This window comes from Jaculus jaculus, chromosome X, assembly GCF_020740685.1.
Source record: "Jaculus jaculus isolate mJacJac1 chromosome X, mJacJac1.mat.Y.cur, whole genome shotgun sequence".
Classification (NCBI taxonomy): domain Eukaryota; kingdom Metazoa; phylum Chordata; class Mammalia; order Rodentia; family Dipodidae; genus Jaculus; species Jaculus jaculus.
Genome location: NC_059125.1, coordinates 2,659,626 through 2,672,858, shown reverse-complemented (window position 1 = coordinate 2,672,858; position 13,233 = coordinate 2,659,626). Strand labels below are relative to the sequence as shown.

At 46.6% G+C, this 13,233-nt stretch overlaps 1 protein-coding gene across 1 annotated transcript in view; it reads right to left on the bottom strand.

Annotated features, from left to right (window-relative positions):
- The window catches only part of Bclaf3 (BCLAF1 and THRAP3 family member 3), a 55,072-nt gene extending 51,044 nt beyond the window's left edge, over window positions 1–4,028 (bottom strand). The window contains exon 1 of the mRNA XM_045140962.1: window positions 3,887–4,028. The gene's annotated coding sequence lies outside the window, so the exon portion shown is untranslated. The remainder of the gene's footprint in view (window positions 1–3,886) is intronic.
- Window positions 4,029–13,233: the final 9,205 nt, after the last annotated feature.

Sequence of the window (13,233 nt, the reverse complement as noted above, 5' to 3'; positions counted from 1 at the left end):
AAACATTTTAAAAAAGAAAACCTGTCTCAAGCAAAACAGGAAAGGACAAATACCCCAAATTTGTCCTCAGATCACCACATGTACCCTGTGGCATGTATGTAGCCATATACATGTTATACACACTCACATAATAAAAAAAAAAATGAACTTGCAATACTGCCTCAGCCCCCCACATGCCTGGATTCACATTTTTTTTTTGAGAAAAGGTCTCCTAAACTTCTAATCCTGCTGCATCTATCTCCTGAGTGCCAGAATTAGTCATGCACCACCATGCCATTTATTGATCACTAGAGATGGAACCCAAGGCTTTGTGTATGGAAGCCAAGCACTTTGCCAACTGAGCTACATATAGTCTCAGCCCAGAATAGCTTGTTATTATTATTATTATTATTTATTTATTTATTGGTTTTTCAAAGCAAAGACTTGCTCTATCCCAGGCTGACCTGGAATTCACTTTGTAGTCACAGGATGGCCTTGAACTCATGGCAATCCTCCTACTTGTGCCTTCCACGTTCTAGGATTAAAGGCATGCACCACCATGCCCAGCTCAGAATAGCTTTTGAACTTAGAATTTTTTAAGAAATGTATGACTCTCAAGATGCTTCTGTGCTCTTTAATTTTTACATGCAAGCATGAATTGTTACTATGACAAAGTATGTGTAAATATATTATCCACAAAATGATTCATGTGATCCTTAAAACCACAGGGAAAGAAAGATAAAGCAAATGGTCATGGAGATAGCTCAAGGGGTAAAGCATTTGCACAAGCAAACATTAAGTTGGGTATCTATAATCTCCACCAGTGAAAGAAGATTGGAGATAAAGACAGGACAATTAGAGGTTCAACTTGCTGGCACACCTATAAGCATCCTTGAAGAGACTCTGCCCCAAAACAAGATGTTAGGTGAAGAATAAAACCAAAATTGTCCTCTGATCTCTAAATGTGTGCCATGGTGTGGGAGTGCTACACTCATTCATGTACACAAACACAAAACACACAAAAGAAACAAAATTAAAAGATAATAAGACAAACATATATAATCCCTTATTCATAGTTGAAGAAATACTACCTTAGAAAAGTTAAATGGCTTGTTCAAGTGTGGTAGTGTGGTAGGAAAGATAAGACAAGACGCCAACAATGTTCAGGAAGCAGATTTTATTCAGGCTGCAGCCAGGTACAGATGATTCAAATCTCAAAGTCTGGACCCCAAAGGGAAGAACCTACATTTTACACCTTAGGCAGGGGTTTACAGCAAAATCACAACTTACATATTTACTGGCTAACATAAAAACTCTTAAAACAATAGATTTATAACAAATGGGTCAATTCTTTGAAAAGTGAGCCAGACCACTCCCCCCAAAAAAGGAAGCTCCCATAAAGGGGGAACCACAAGATGGATGCCTCTTAACTAGTTATGCTAACATTTTAACACAAACATGTCAGCAGAACTTTGCTGGCAGGGGCACAGAGAGAGAAAATTAAAAATTTGATTTCCTTAATTTTCTATTATGTCATATAACACCTAGAATTCAAGAAGTCCTGACTTTAAATCCCCTTTCCTTAAAAAAAAAAAATTGGGGCTGGAGAGATGGCTTAGTGGTTAAGGTGTTTGCCTACAAAGCCGAAGGACCCAGGTTCGATTCCTCAGGACCCACGGAAGCCAGATGCATAAGGTGGTGCACGCATCTGGATTTCGTTTACAGCAGCTGGAGGCCCTAGCATACCCATTCTCTCTCTGTCAAATAAATAAGTATATCAAATACATACATACATACGTGTGTGTGTGTGTGTGTGTGTGTATATACATACATATACATTTTTTTTTTCAGTTGAGGAGTCGAGAGAGTTAATGGGCGCACCAGGACCTCTTAGCCACTGAAAAAACATTCCAGATGCATTCACCACCTTGTGCATCTGGCTTACATGGATACTGGGGAATCAAAACTGGATCCTGAGGCTTCTCGAGCAAACTCATTAACCGCTAAGCCATTTCTTTAGCCCCTTTAAATCCCTTTTCTATCTAAAAACTCTACTAAAATGGTAGTAGTGGAATAAAAGATTAGAAACTGAGCCGGGCGTGGTGGTGCACACCTTTAATCCCAGCACTTAAGAGGCAGAGGTAGGAGGATCGCCGTGAATTTGAGGCCACCCGGAGACTACAGAGCGAGACCCTACCTCGAAAAAAAAAAAAAAAAAGTTATATAGGTTGTCTGACTAGAAGCATCAGGGAACCCTGTCTACTGTTCCAGAAAAGCGACTCCCTTTGCTTCCTAGCCCTAGCTACAGGACAGTCCTGTCTGTGGCCCAGTTTCTTAAATACACTGGGATGTGCCAATTTTCGTTTCTAAAAGGCCAAGCTTTACTTTGCAATGCAGGATCAAGAGAAATATCACTACTTCTCCACGCTCTGGGGGAAAAGAAGACCGTACACGGTAGGAGCATCTCCTGAGGACAAAGCAGGGTCTCCACAGCTCAGGGCCAGACATCACCACCCCCAACCCCACAAACCACTCGGAACTGCAGGAAATACCGTCAATGCCACAGAGGGGATGAAAATTGGGGTCCATCAGCAGGTGCTGGGGATGTTAAGATCTCAAGCTAGGAGCCAGTAGAACGATCCAAAGGACACAAAGCCAACCACTAGAGCAGCCTTGGCAATCAGTCCCTCATGGAACCACAGCCGCCCCGCCCATTCGTCCCTGGCACCTGAGTCCCTCACAGAACCCAGGCCGCCCCGCCCTTTCGTCCCCGCCACCTCGGTCCCTCACGGAACCCGGGCTGCACCGCCCATTACCTATACGTCCCCGCCCCCTCGGTCCCTCACAGAACCCAGGCCGCCCCGCCCTTCCGTCCGCGCCCCCTCGGTCCCTCACGGAACCCGGGCCGCCCCGCCCTTTCGTCCCCACCACCTCCGTCCCTCATGGGACCCGGGCCGCACCGCCCGTTCGTCCCTGGCACCTGAGTCCCTCACAGAACCCAGGCCGCCCCGCCCTTTCGTCCCCGCCACCTCGGTCCCTCACGGAACCCGGGCTGCACCGCCCATTACCTATACGTCCCCGCCCCCTCGGTCCCTCACAGAACCCAGGCCGCCCCGCCCTTCCGTCCGCGCCCCCTCGGTCCCTCACGGAACCCGGGCCGCCCCGCCCTTTCGTCCCCACCACCTCCGTCCCTCATGGGACCCGGGCCGCACCGCCCGTTCGTCCCCGCCACCTCCGTCCCTCACGGAACCACAGCCGCTATGCCCTTTGCCCAATCGTCCCCACCACCTCGGTCCCTCACGGAATCCGGGCCGCACCGTCCATTACCTATACGTCCCCGCCCCCTCGGTCCCTCACAGAACCCGGGCCGCACCGCCCGTTCGTCCCCACCACCTCGGTCCCTCACGGAACCACAGCCGCTATGCCCTTTGCCCAATCGTCCCCACCACCTCCGTCCCTCACGGAACCACAGCCGCTATGCCCTTTGCCCAATCGTCCCCACCACCTCGGTCCCTCACGGAATCCGGGCCGCACCGTCCATTACCTATACGTCCCCGCCCCCTTGGTCCCTCACAGAACCCGGGCCGCACCGCCCGTTCGTCCCCGCCACCTCCGTCCCTCACGGAACCACAGCCGCTATGCCCTTTGCCCAATCGTCCCCACCACCTCGGTCCCTCACGGAATCCGGGCCGCACCGCCCATTACCTATACGTCCCCGCCCCCTCGGTCCCTCACAGAACCCGGGCCGCGCCGCCCTTTCGTCCCCGCCACCTCCGTCCCTCACGGAACCACGGCCGCACCGCCCTTTCGTCGCCCGCCACCTCTAGAACTGCGTCTCTGGGAAAGCGAGCACACCCTCCCAAAGGCCGAGGCCTCCACGCCAGGCCGGCGTCCTAGCAGTACTCACCAGGCTAGGAAGTCCTCGCCACAGCCACTACGACCGTCACCTCTACTGCCACCGCCGCCGCCTTGGCGGCCTTGGCCGCCGTCTTCGCGGCCTTTGCGGCCGTCTTTCCAGCCTTCTCTGCAGTCTTCGCGGCCGCCGTACTCGCCGCGGCCGCCGCCGCAGCCGCCGCCGTAGCCGCCGCAGCTGCCGTGGCCGCCGTAACCGCCGCGGCCGCCGCCGCCGTTGCCGCTGTTACCGCCGTTGCCGCCGTAGCCACCGTTGCCGCCACCGCCGGCCCTCCTCATAAGCCTCGCCCCTCGCACGGACGCCGCCTCCTACTCAAGCAGCAGGAGCTACGCCCTAGAAGACCACGAGACCCGGAACTACTTCCTTCTGGAGCAGTCTAGCTCCACCCCCGCGGAGGCCCCGCCCACCCTGGCCACCTCACAGCAGCACGCTCTCTCTAGCCGGTGGAGTCTCCCTGACCAGAAGCCCCGCCCAGGCTGCGGCAGCCTGCGCGCGTACGCCCTCTATTGGCCATTTTCACTTTGGCATCATTGTCAGTTATCCTAGCCTTTGCAGCACAGCTTCCAAAACCCTGGGCTTATTATACACGTACACCCCCTTCAGCTAGGCAGAAAAGACCACACGGGCTCTTAAGAGTTGAGGGTCAAGGAGTAAAGGTCGCCCTCAATTGGGGGGAGGTATTTGTTCCCTGGGTTTCCTAGTCTTGCGCAAACAGAAGCATTCACTTAACCTTTAATCATAACCCATGACTACCTGGAAAACAAAACCCTCTAGACTTCCCGCATAGGTTAATGGCACAAACAAAAACATCAGTTCCCCTCTCTTCTTTTAGTCTCTCCTAAACATTAATAAACCACCTTATAGTCTTCCATCTCTGAAATATTGCATGTTTAAATCCCACTGATTTAAAAACCAACTCACAACCCTCAGCCTTGTTGCCATTAGTCTCAATATAATTGTTCTTCAAAATCCGTACAAGTTTCACATCTCATGAACCCACTATCAACATAAGCCCATGTCTTTGACTTCCACTACCCTTATTAGTAGAGCCCCTGCCTTGCCATTTCTCATAGCCTAACACCAAACTTGCACTGTAAAACTTTCCCATTATCCACATTTTTCACTTTACATCTGTACTTATGAACATAGTAAGGGAGCCACACAGCTATAAGAGAATGGCATCACTACCAATTTATAAACAGAACAATGAGAACCTTGCTACATCTTATTCTCTTATATGACCCTATTTTTATGTGAACTTTATTTTGAATAATGGCTTATGCATATCCTTCCAGGTCTTCTTAAGCTCTGTATAAACCATAATTTTTGTATTCCCTTCAGAGACATGAACACATGTCTATTCACCTCAGATAGGGCCTAAATGACAAACCAAAATCCAATTTTGGTGAACCAGTAAGTTTACTGGCGTTTACTTAGGTTGCTTACAGAGCACTGGTGAGGAGCTGACTCATCGTGGAAGAGCGCTGTAAGGTTTAGGAGTGACCAAGGACCATGGAGACCACTGAGGCAAAGATAGAAGTTTCTATGGGGCTGGGGGAAGCACGAGCTGCCAGGACTGACTCTCAAGAGCGGAGCAGTGAGCTTGGGGTTACAGATAGTGGGATTTATAGGCTCTTTAATTAGGGGAAGGTGAGAAAGGGAAGGAATTGTTGTTGTTGTTGGGGCAGTAAATCTCTGTTCTTTACATTAGCCATAGAGTGAGACCAGAAGTGACCCAGTGAGAGATAAGTAAAACTAGACTTGGAGACTTGTTAGGCAGGGGAGGGATAATGGCTGGACAAATTCTTGAGAAATGTGGATGACTCACTTCTCTGTTGCCCCCCTGCTGTCCTCAGTGACTCTATTTTGTCCTGACTTAACAAGTACACCTCCACATTGGTGACAAACACCTAGAAGCTGCATCTCTGTAGCATACTGCAGATCTTGCAAGCACTCTATTGATCAGTCTCTTCACACCCTCACTAGCCTATGACCTTGGGGAGTGGGTTCTTGTGATCTTGTAAGTTTCTGTTGTCTCAGACTTATTTACCTGTAAGTTTCCTGGACTTGCTTCCTTCCTCCAAAAGGGAATGTTTCAATTTAGAGCCAATTGCTACACAACGTGGTCTTGTTTTACAGCTTCACCTCTTGTTTTGCAGCATAGTATGTGAGGCATTTCTTCATCTGGCCAGTGCTTAACTTCCTTAGTCTCTCATCATCTGGTTTGGTTTGTAGTCCCAGAACTGGAGAGACACAGACAGGAAAATCCCTAGGGTTTAGTCAATCTGGCCTAATCACCTAATCAGTGTGTTCTACAATGATGAGACCTATCTTTTTTAAAAAGATTTTATTATTTATTTATTTATCAGAGACAGAAAAGAGGGAGAGAGAGAATGGGCACACCAGGGTCTGCAGCCACTGCAAACGAACTCCAGATGCATGTGCCACCATATGTGTCTGGTTTACGTGGGACCTGGAGAATCGCACCTGGGTCCTTAGGCTTCGTAGGCATGTACCTTAATCGCTAAACCATCTCTGCAACCTTTTTTTGTTTTTTGAGGTAGTCTCAATCTAGCTCAGGCTGACCTGGAATTAGCTATGTAGTTTCAGGGTGGCCTGGAACTCACGGTGATCCCCCACCTCTGCCTCCCGAGTGCTGGGGTTAAAGGCATGCATCACCACACGAGCTGAGACCTATCTTTTTTAAAAAAAACAGTAGTTTAAAAAAAATGCACAGATGCTGGGTGTGGTAGAGCAAGCCTTTAATCCCAGCTCTCAGAAGGCAGAGGTAGGAGAATCACTGTGAGTTCGAGGCCAGACTGGGACTACAGAGTGAATTTCAGGCTAGCTTGGGCTAGAATGAGACCCCACCTCTACAAAAAAATATTTAAGTGGGCGGTGCTTGAGATGAATGACATCCAAAGTTGTCTTCTGGCTTCCACATGCACACATGTGCATATATAGCTACATAAAATACACCTGCTCACATGAACATATACCCACATATACACACATACAGCGAATGAATGTAAAGCTACTGTTCAGAAACTCTGGGAATGGGGTCCATAAAACTGAGTCAAGTGATTCTGACACAGAGAGAGGGAATATGAATGAGAGAATAAGGGAATGTGAATGAGTGCACAAGGGCCTATAGCCACTGCAAATGAACTCCAGATGCATGTGCCACCTTGTGCCTCTGGCTTTATGTGGGGACTGGGGAATTGAACCTGGGTCCTTAGGCTTTACAAGAAAATGCCTTAACCACTTATCCATCTGTCCAGCCCTGCCCCCTGTGAAGTTTAAGAAGCAGTTCCCTGTCATTTGTATCTCCTGCACATAGAGGCTTGATGAACTTCAGGGTAGTTTTATGAGACAAACAAGCTACCTACTGTGCTAACAGGGTTCCTGAAGGTAGTTTGAAAATTCTTTGTCATGATTACTCTCAATTTTCAATCTGACTATATTGAAATATACCCAGGAAGTTAGTAAAACACACTTCTGGGTGCATCTACAGTGGTGTTTCCAGAGATGATTGACATGTAGGAGAAACTGATCGGGGAAAAGCCTGCCTTGGATGTGGGATTTGAACATCTGCTGGATGAGATGTCTTCCTTGGGGACACACAAGAACACATCTACTCACCCCAGATAAGGGCATAGATGATAGCTGTATCACCTCACCCTGGGTGAGGATCAGGGAAATTGCATCACAGAGCTCAGTAAGTCAGTTTGATCCCAGCAGTTGTTTACTGTTTCTATGACCTTGAGAAGGGGGTCTTTTGATCTTGCAATTTCTGAAAATTCGGAGATTTGAGCACTCCTCAGCCTTGTCTATTTACTGAGCCTTAATGAGCTTCAGAACCTCCTAAATCTTACGTTTCATTTTCTTGAGGCAGGACCTTCCTCTAGTCCAGGCTAACTTGGAACTCACTTTGTAGTCAAGGTTGACCTTGAACTCACTGAGATCCTCTTATTAAAGGTGTGAGCCACCACTAACCCCCTGAGTGTTGACGAGTCTACCAAATCTTACTCTTAGGAACTTTCCTCCAGTAGGAAATGTTTCAATTCTGAGGAAATTACTTCACAACACACAAATAAGATGGAGGCCCATAGAGAACACAAATGGCAAAACAGAACACCAACCTGAGTGTACAAGGTTTATTCTTCCTCAGAAAGAGTGTATATTGATTCCACCATCGCCTGTGGACATCAGACTCCAACTTCATCAGCCTTCCAACACAGATTCACACCAATGATTCTACAGGGAACCCCCAGGCCTTCAACCACAGATTGGGACTGTATCACTGGTTCTCCTTGTTCTGAGGCTTTTAGCTTCTTGGATTGAGCAGCCACCAGCTTTTCTGCCTTTCCAGTATACAGATGGCCAGTGTTTGGACTGTCTTACCTCTAACTTTGGAAGTTAATCTAATAAACCCATATATATATCCATGCATATATGATTTCTGTTTCTTTATAGAATCCTGACTTAAACTGGAAAAAAAACACAATTTTTTTCTATTTTCATTATCTGTGTGTATGATGTGTGTGTGTGTGTGTGTGTGTGTGTGTGTGTGTGATGGCACACATGTGGAGGTCACAGGATAACCTCAGAGTGTTATTCCACCTTCCTTTGAGACAGGGTCTCTCTGTGTTTTGGTTTTTAAATTTATTTATTTGAGAGCGACAGACAGAGAGAGAAAGAGGCAGATAGAGAGAGAATGGGTGCTCCAGGGCTTCCAGCCCACTGCAAACGAACTCCAGACATGTGCGCCCCTTGTGCATCTGGCTAGTGTGGGTCCTGGGGAATCGAGCCTCGAACCGGGGTCCTTAGGCTTCACAGGCAGGCACTTAACCACTAAGCCATCTCTCCAGCCCAGAGACAGGGTCTCTCTGGCTACTGCTTACAAGCTTCCAGGTTCTCCTGGCTCCACCTCTTGATATAAGACATAGTGAAAAGAAAAAATTAATCAAATCAAAGATTTTTTTTTTTTTTGGTTTTTTGAGGTAGGGTCTCACTGTAGCCCAGGCTGACCTGGAATTCACTTTGGAGTCTCAGGGTGGCCTCAAACTCACAATCCTCCCACCTCTGCCTCCCGAGTGCTGGGATTAAAGGCGTGCGCCACCACGCCCGGCAAATCAAAGATTTTTAAACAAGGATTTTATCTTCTCTCTATGTACTTCTGCTAGCAAAAGTCTACTGTCAGGCTTATGGTTAGCTATAACCACCCATCTTGTAGTCTTCTCCACCCCTTTAACAGAGCCTTCCTCTTTTTGTCTCAGACAGCTACTTTTTAAATTTTTTCTCCTTTCCAAAAGAAACATATTTCTTAGCAGGGTGTGATGGCACATGCCTTTAATCCCAGCATTTGGGAGGTGGAGGTAGGAGAATGGCTGTGAATTCAAGGCCAGCCTGAGACCACATAGTGAATTCCAGATCAGCTTGGGCTGCAGCAAGACCCTACCTTGAAAAAATAATAAAAGAAAGAAAGAAACCTATAAATTGTCTGGTTCTGGGACCAATCATCATGCACTATATGCTGCAATTCACAACTCACAGTATAAAATTGAAAGAGCTGCCTCAATTCAAGGTTCAAAATTTGGACTTAAGTCCTCTGAACCAGGCTAAAGCCTGAATAAAACCTGCTTCCTGAACAGCCCCAGTGTCTTGCCTTATCTTTCTTGTAGCTCTCCCTTTGCCATTATCGTGTTAGGATTATAGATCCACGTGCCAGTTTGCATCTGGGTTTATGTGTGCACTGAGGAAGAATGAGTTCAGGCCAGCAGGCTTATAGGCAAGCGCTTTTTAATGCAGAGCCATCCCCCTAGCCCCAGAAATAATTATTTTAAAAAGCAATTCAAGCCTGGATACAAATTTAGAGAAAAGTGCACACTGTCGTTGTCCTGGTTTGAAGGACATCATGTTCTGAGGAAACTTACCAGTGGTCCTGACATGTATCTCAGCTGCCATTCTGTGTAGTTTTTTTTTTAATTATTTATTTATTTATTTATTTGAGAGCGACAGACACAGAGAGAAAGACAGATAGAGGGAGAGAGAGAGAATGGGCGCGCCAGGGCTTCCAGCCTCTGCAAACGAACTCCAGACGCGTGCACCCCCTTGTACATCTGGCTAACGTGGGACCTGGGGAACCGAGTCTCGAACCGGGGTCCTTAGGCTTCACAGGCAAGCACTTAACCGCTAAGCCATCTCTCCAGCCCTTTTTTTTTTTTTAAGAAAAATATTTAGGGCTGGAGAGGTCGAGAGATGGCTTAGCTAGCGGGAGGCCCTGATGCACCCATTCTCTCTCTATCTGCCTTTATTTGTCTGTTTCTCTCCTCTCTTTCTCAAATAAGTATTTTTTAAAGACACGCTTTAAAGAAAAATATGCGCTGGGTGTAGTGGCACTTTATGTGGGTATTGGGGAATTGAACCCAGGTCCCTTGGCTTTGCCTGCAAGTACCTTAACTATTAAGCCATCTACCTCTCCAGTCCCCTTTTTCTTTTTTCTTTTTTTTTTCTGCCCTGGAGATTAAATGTGCAACTTCCTGCATGCTGGACAATCACTCAGCCTTTGGGCTACATCCCAAGTACTCCCACTTTTTAAATTGTTTTTTGCTTTGTTTTGTTTTGTTTTTGTTTTTCAAGTTAGGGTCTCTCTTTAGCCAAGACTGACTTGGAATTCACTATATAGTCTCTGGCTGGCTTCGAACTCACAATTCTTTTACCTTGGTCTCCCAAGTGCTGGGATAGAAGGACTGCACCACCACTCCTGGCTTTAAAAAAAAAAAAATTATGGGCTGGAGAGATGGCTTAGCAGTTAAGCGCTTGCCTGTGAAGCCTAAGGACCCTGGTTCGAGGCTCGGTTCCCCAGGTCCCACGTTAGCCAGATGCACAAGGGGGCGCACGCGTCTGGAGTTTGTTTGCAGAGGCTGGAAGCCCTGGCGCGCTCATTCTCTCTCTCTCCCTCTATCTGTCTTTCTCTCTGTCTCTGTCACTCTCAAATAAATAAATAAAATATTTAAAAAAAATTAAAATATTTTATTTATTTATTTCAGCAGAGAGAGACAGACATATACAGAGAGACAGAGAGAATGAGTATGCCAGGGCCTTCAGCCGCTACAAAAGAACTTCCAATACGTGCACCACTTTGTGCGTATAGCTTCACGTGGGTACTGGGGAATTGTACTTGGGTCAATAAGCTTTGCAGGCAAGTGCCTTAACTGCTGAGCCATATCTCCAGCATCCTCCCTTTTTAAATTGTTTATTCATTTGCAAGGAAAGAGAGAGAGAACAAGCAAGAGCAAGCACACCAGGCAGGGATTCCAGCTTCAAAGGAGTTCCAGATGCATGTGCCACATTGCACATCTGGCTTCACCTAGATACCGGGGAATCGAACTTGGGTTGTTAGGCTCTACAGGCAAGGACCTTAGCCATTGAGCCATATCTCCATATCCTCCCCCCCCCCCCCGCGCAGATTTTTTTCTTTTTTTTATTGGCAGGTTCTCAGATAGCAAAGGCTGGCCTTATACTCCTGATCTTCCTGCCTCTACCTCCAAGTGCTAGGATTACAAGCATACACCACCATGCCTAGCTTTCCTATATCTTTCTTTAATGGCTTTGTCAACAGCAAAGAGCAGACAAATTATTTATGTTGTTTGGAAGAAAGGTTTGGGAGGCAGGCTTATACTTCAGCTCTCTTTACTTATTCTACTTATTGCCTTTATGCCTGTTTTCTTACTGAGATGAAGGACAGATTCCTAAACAAAATCTAGTAGTTGCTAACAGCCCTCTGGCCTCATAAATTATTTCTACTTTTTTTTGTTTGTTTGCTTTTTCAAGGTAGGGTCTCACTCTAGCCCAGGCTGATCTGGCACTGATTCTGTAGTCCCAGGTTGGCCTTGAACTCACAGAAATCCTTCTACCATGCTGGAGAGATGGCTTAGTCATTAAGCACTTGCCTGTGAAGCTTAAGGACCCTGGTTTAAGGCTCGATTCCCAAGGACTCACATTAGCCAGATGTACAAGGGGCACACCCAACTGGAGTTCATTTGCAGTGGCTAGAGGCCCTGGGGTGCCCATTCTCTGTAGATATCTGCCTCTTTCTCTCTCTATCTGTCACTCTCAAATAAATAAATAAACAAATAAAACATAAAATATATAAAATAAAAATATATAAAATAAAAAAATAAGAAAGAAATCCTCCTACCTCTGTCTCCCAAGTGCTGGGATTAAAGGCAGGCATCATCACTCTAGGCCTCCATAAATAATTTTGAAGAACTATTTGTAATATGTGTAATAATGATTTGGCCTTGTTTTTTTGTTTTGTTTTGCTTTATTTTCCAAGGTACAGTCTCACTGTAGCCCAAGCTTACCTGGAATTCATTATGTACTCACATACTGGTTCCAAACTCATGGGAATCCTCCTGCCTCAACCTCCCAAGGTCCAATATTGAAGGGTGCTTGGCCCTGATTTTGAAAGCCATATATTTGGGATTTATAAAAAATTATGTGGGGACTAGAATGATTGCTCAGTGGTTGAGGGCAGTTGCTTGCAAAGCCTTCCAGCAAGAAGCCCTGGTGCACCCATACTTTCTCTCTCCCTCCTTCCTCCCCCTCTTTTCCTTTCTCACTCTACCTCCACTCCTTTTTGGGGGGGGAATTTTCAAGGTAAGGTCTCCCTCTAGCAAAGGCTGACCTGGAATGCACTATGTAGTCTCAGGGTGGCCTCGAACTCATGACGATCCTCCTACCTCTGCCTCCTGAGGGCTGGGATTAAAGGCGTGCGCCACCACACCCATCCCTCTACTCCTTTTTGCAACAAAATAAAAATATGTTTTAAAAGAAAAAAAAATTTAAAAAAATGATGTGGGGGGATGGGCGTGGTGGCACACGCCTTTAATCCCAGCATTCGGGAGGTAGAGGTAGGAGGATCGCCATGAGTTCGAGGCCACCCTGAGACTACATAGTGAGTTCCAAGTCAGCCTCTGCTAGAGGGAGACTCTACCTTGAAAAACAAAACGAAACATAAAATAATTTATAATAGGGGCTCCATAGCCTTGAAACTACAGTGTTAGCACAAAATAATATGCAGTACAGAACACAGTAATATAAAAAACTATTACAGGACATAACCTTGGGAGAGGGGCTTCTAAATTTCCTTACCCCAATTTCTTTTTTGTTCTTTCTTTATTTTATTATTATTATTTTTTTTGTTTTTCAAGGTAGAGTCTCACTCTACTACAGGCTGATCTGGAATTCACTCTGTATTCTCAGGGTGGCCTCAAACTCATGGGGATCCCCCTACCTCTCCCTCCCGAGTGCTGGGATTAAAGGTGTGTGCTACC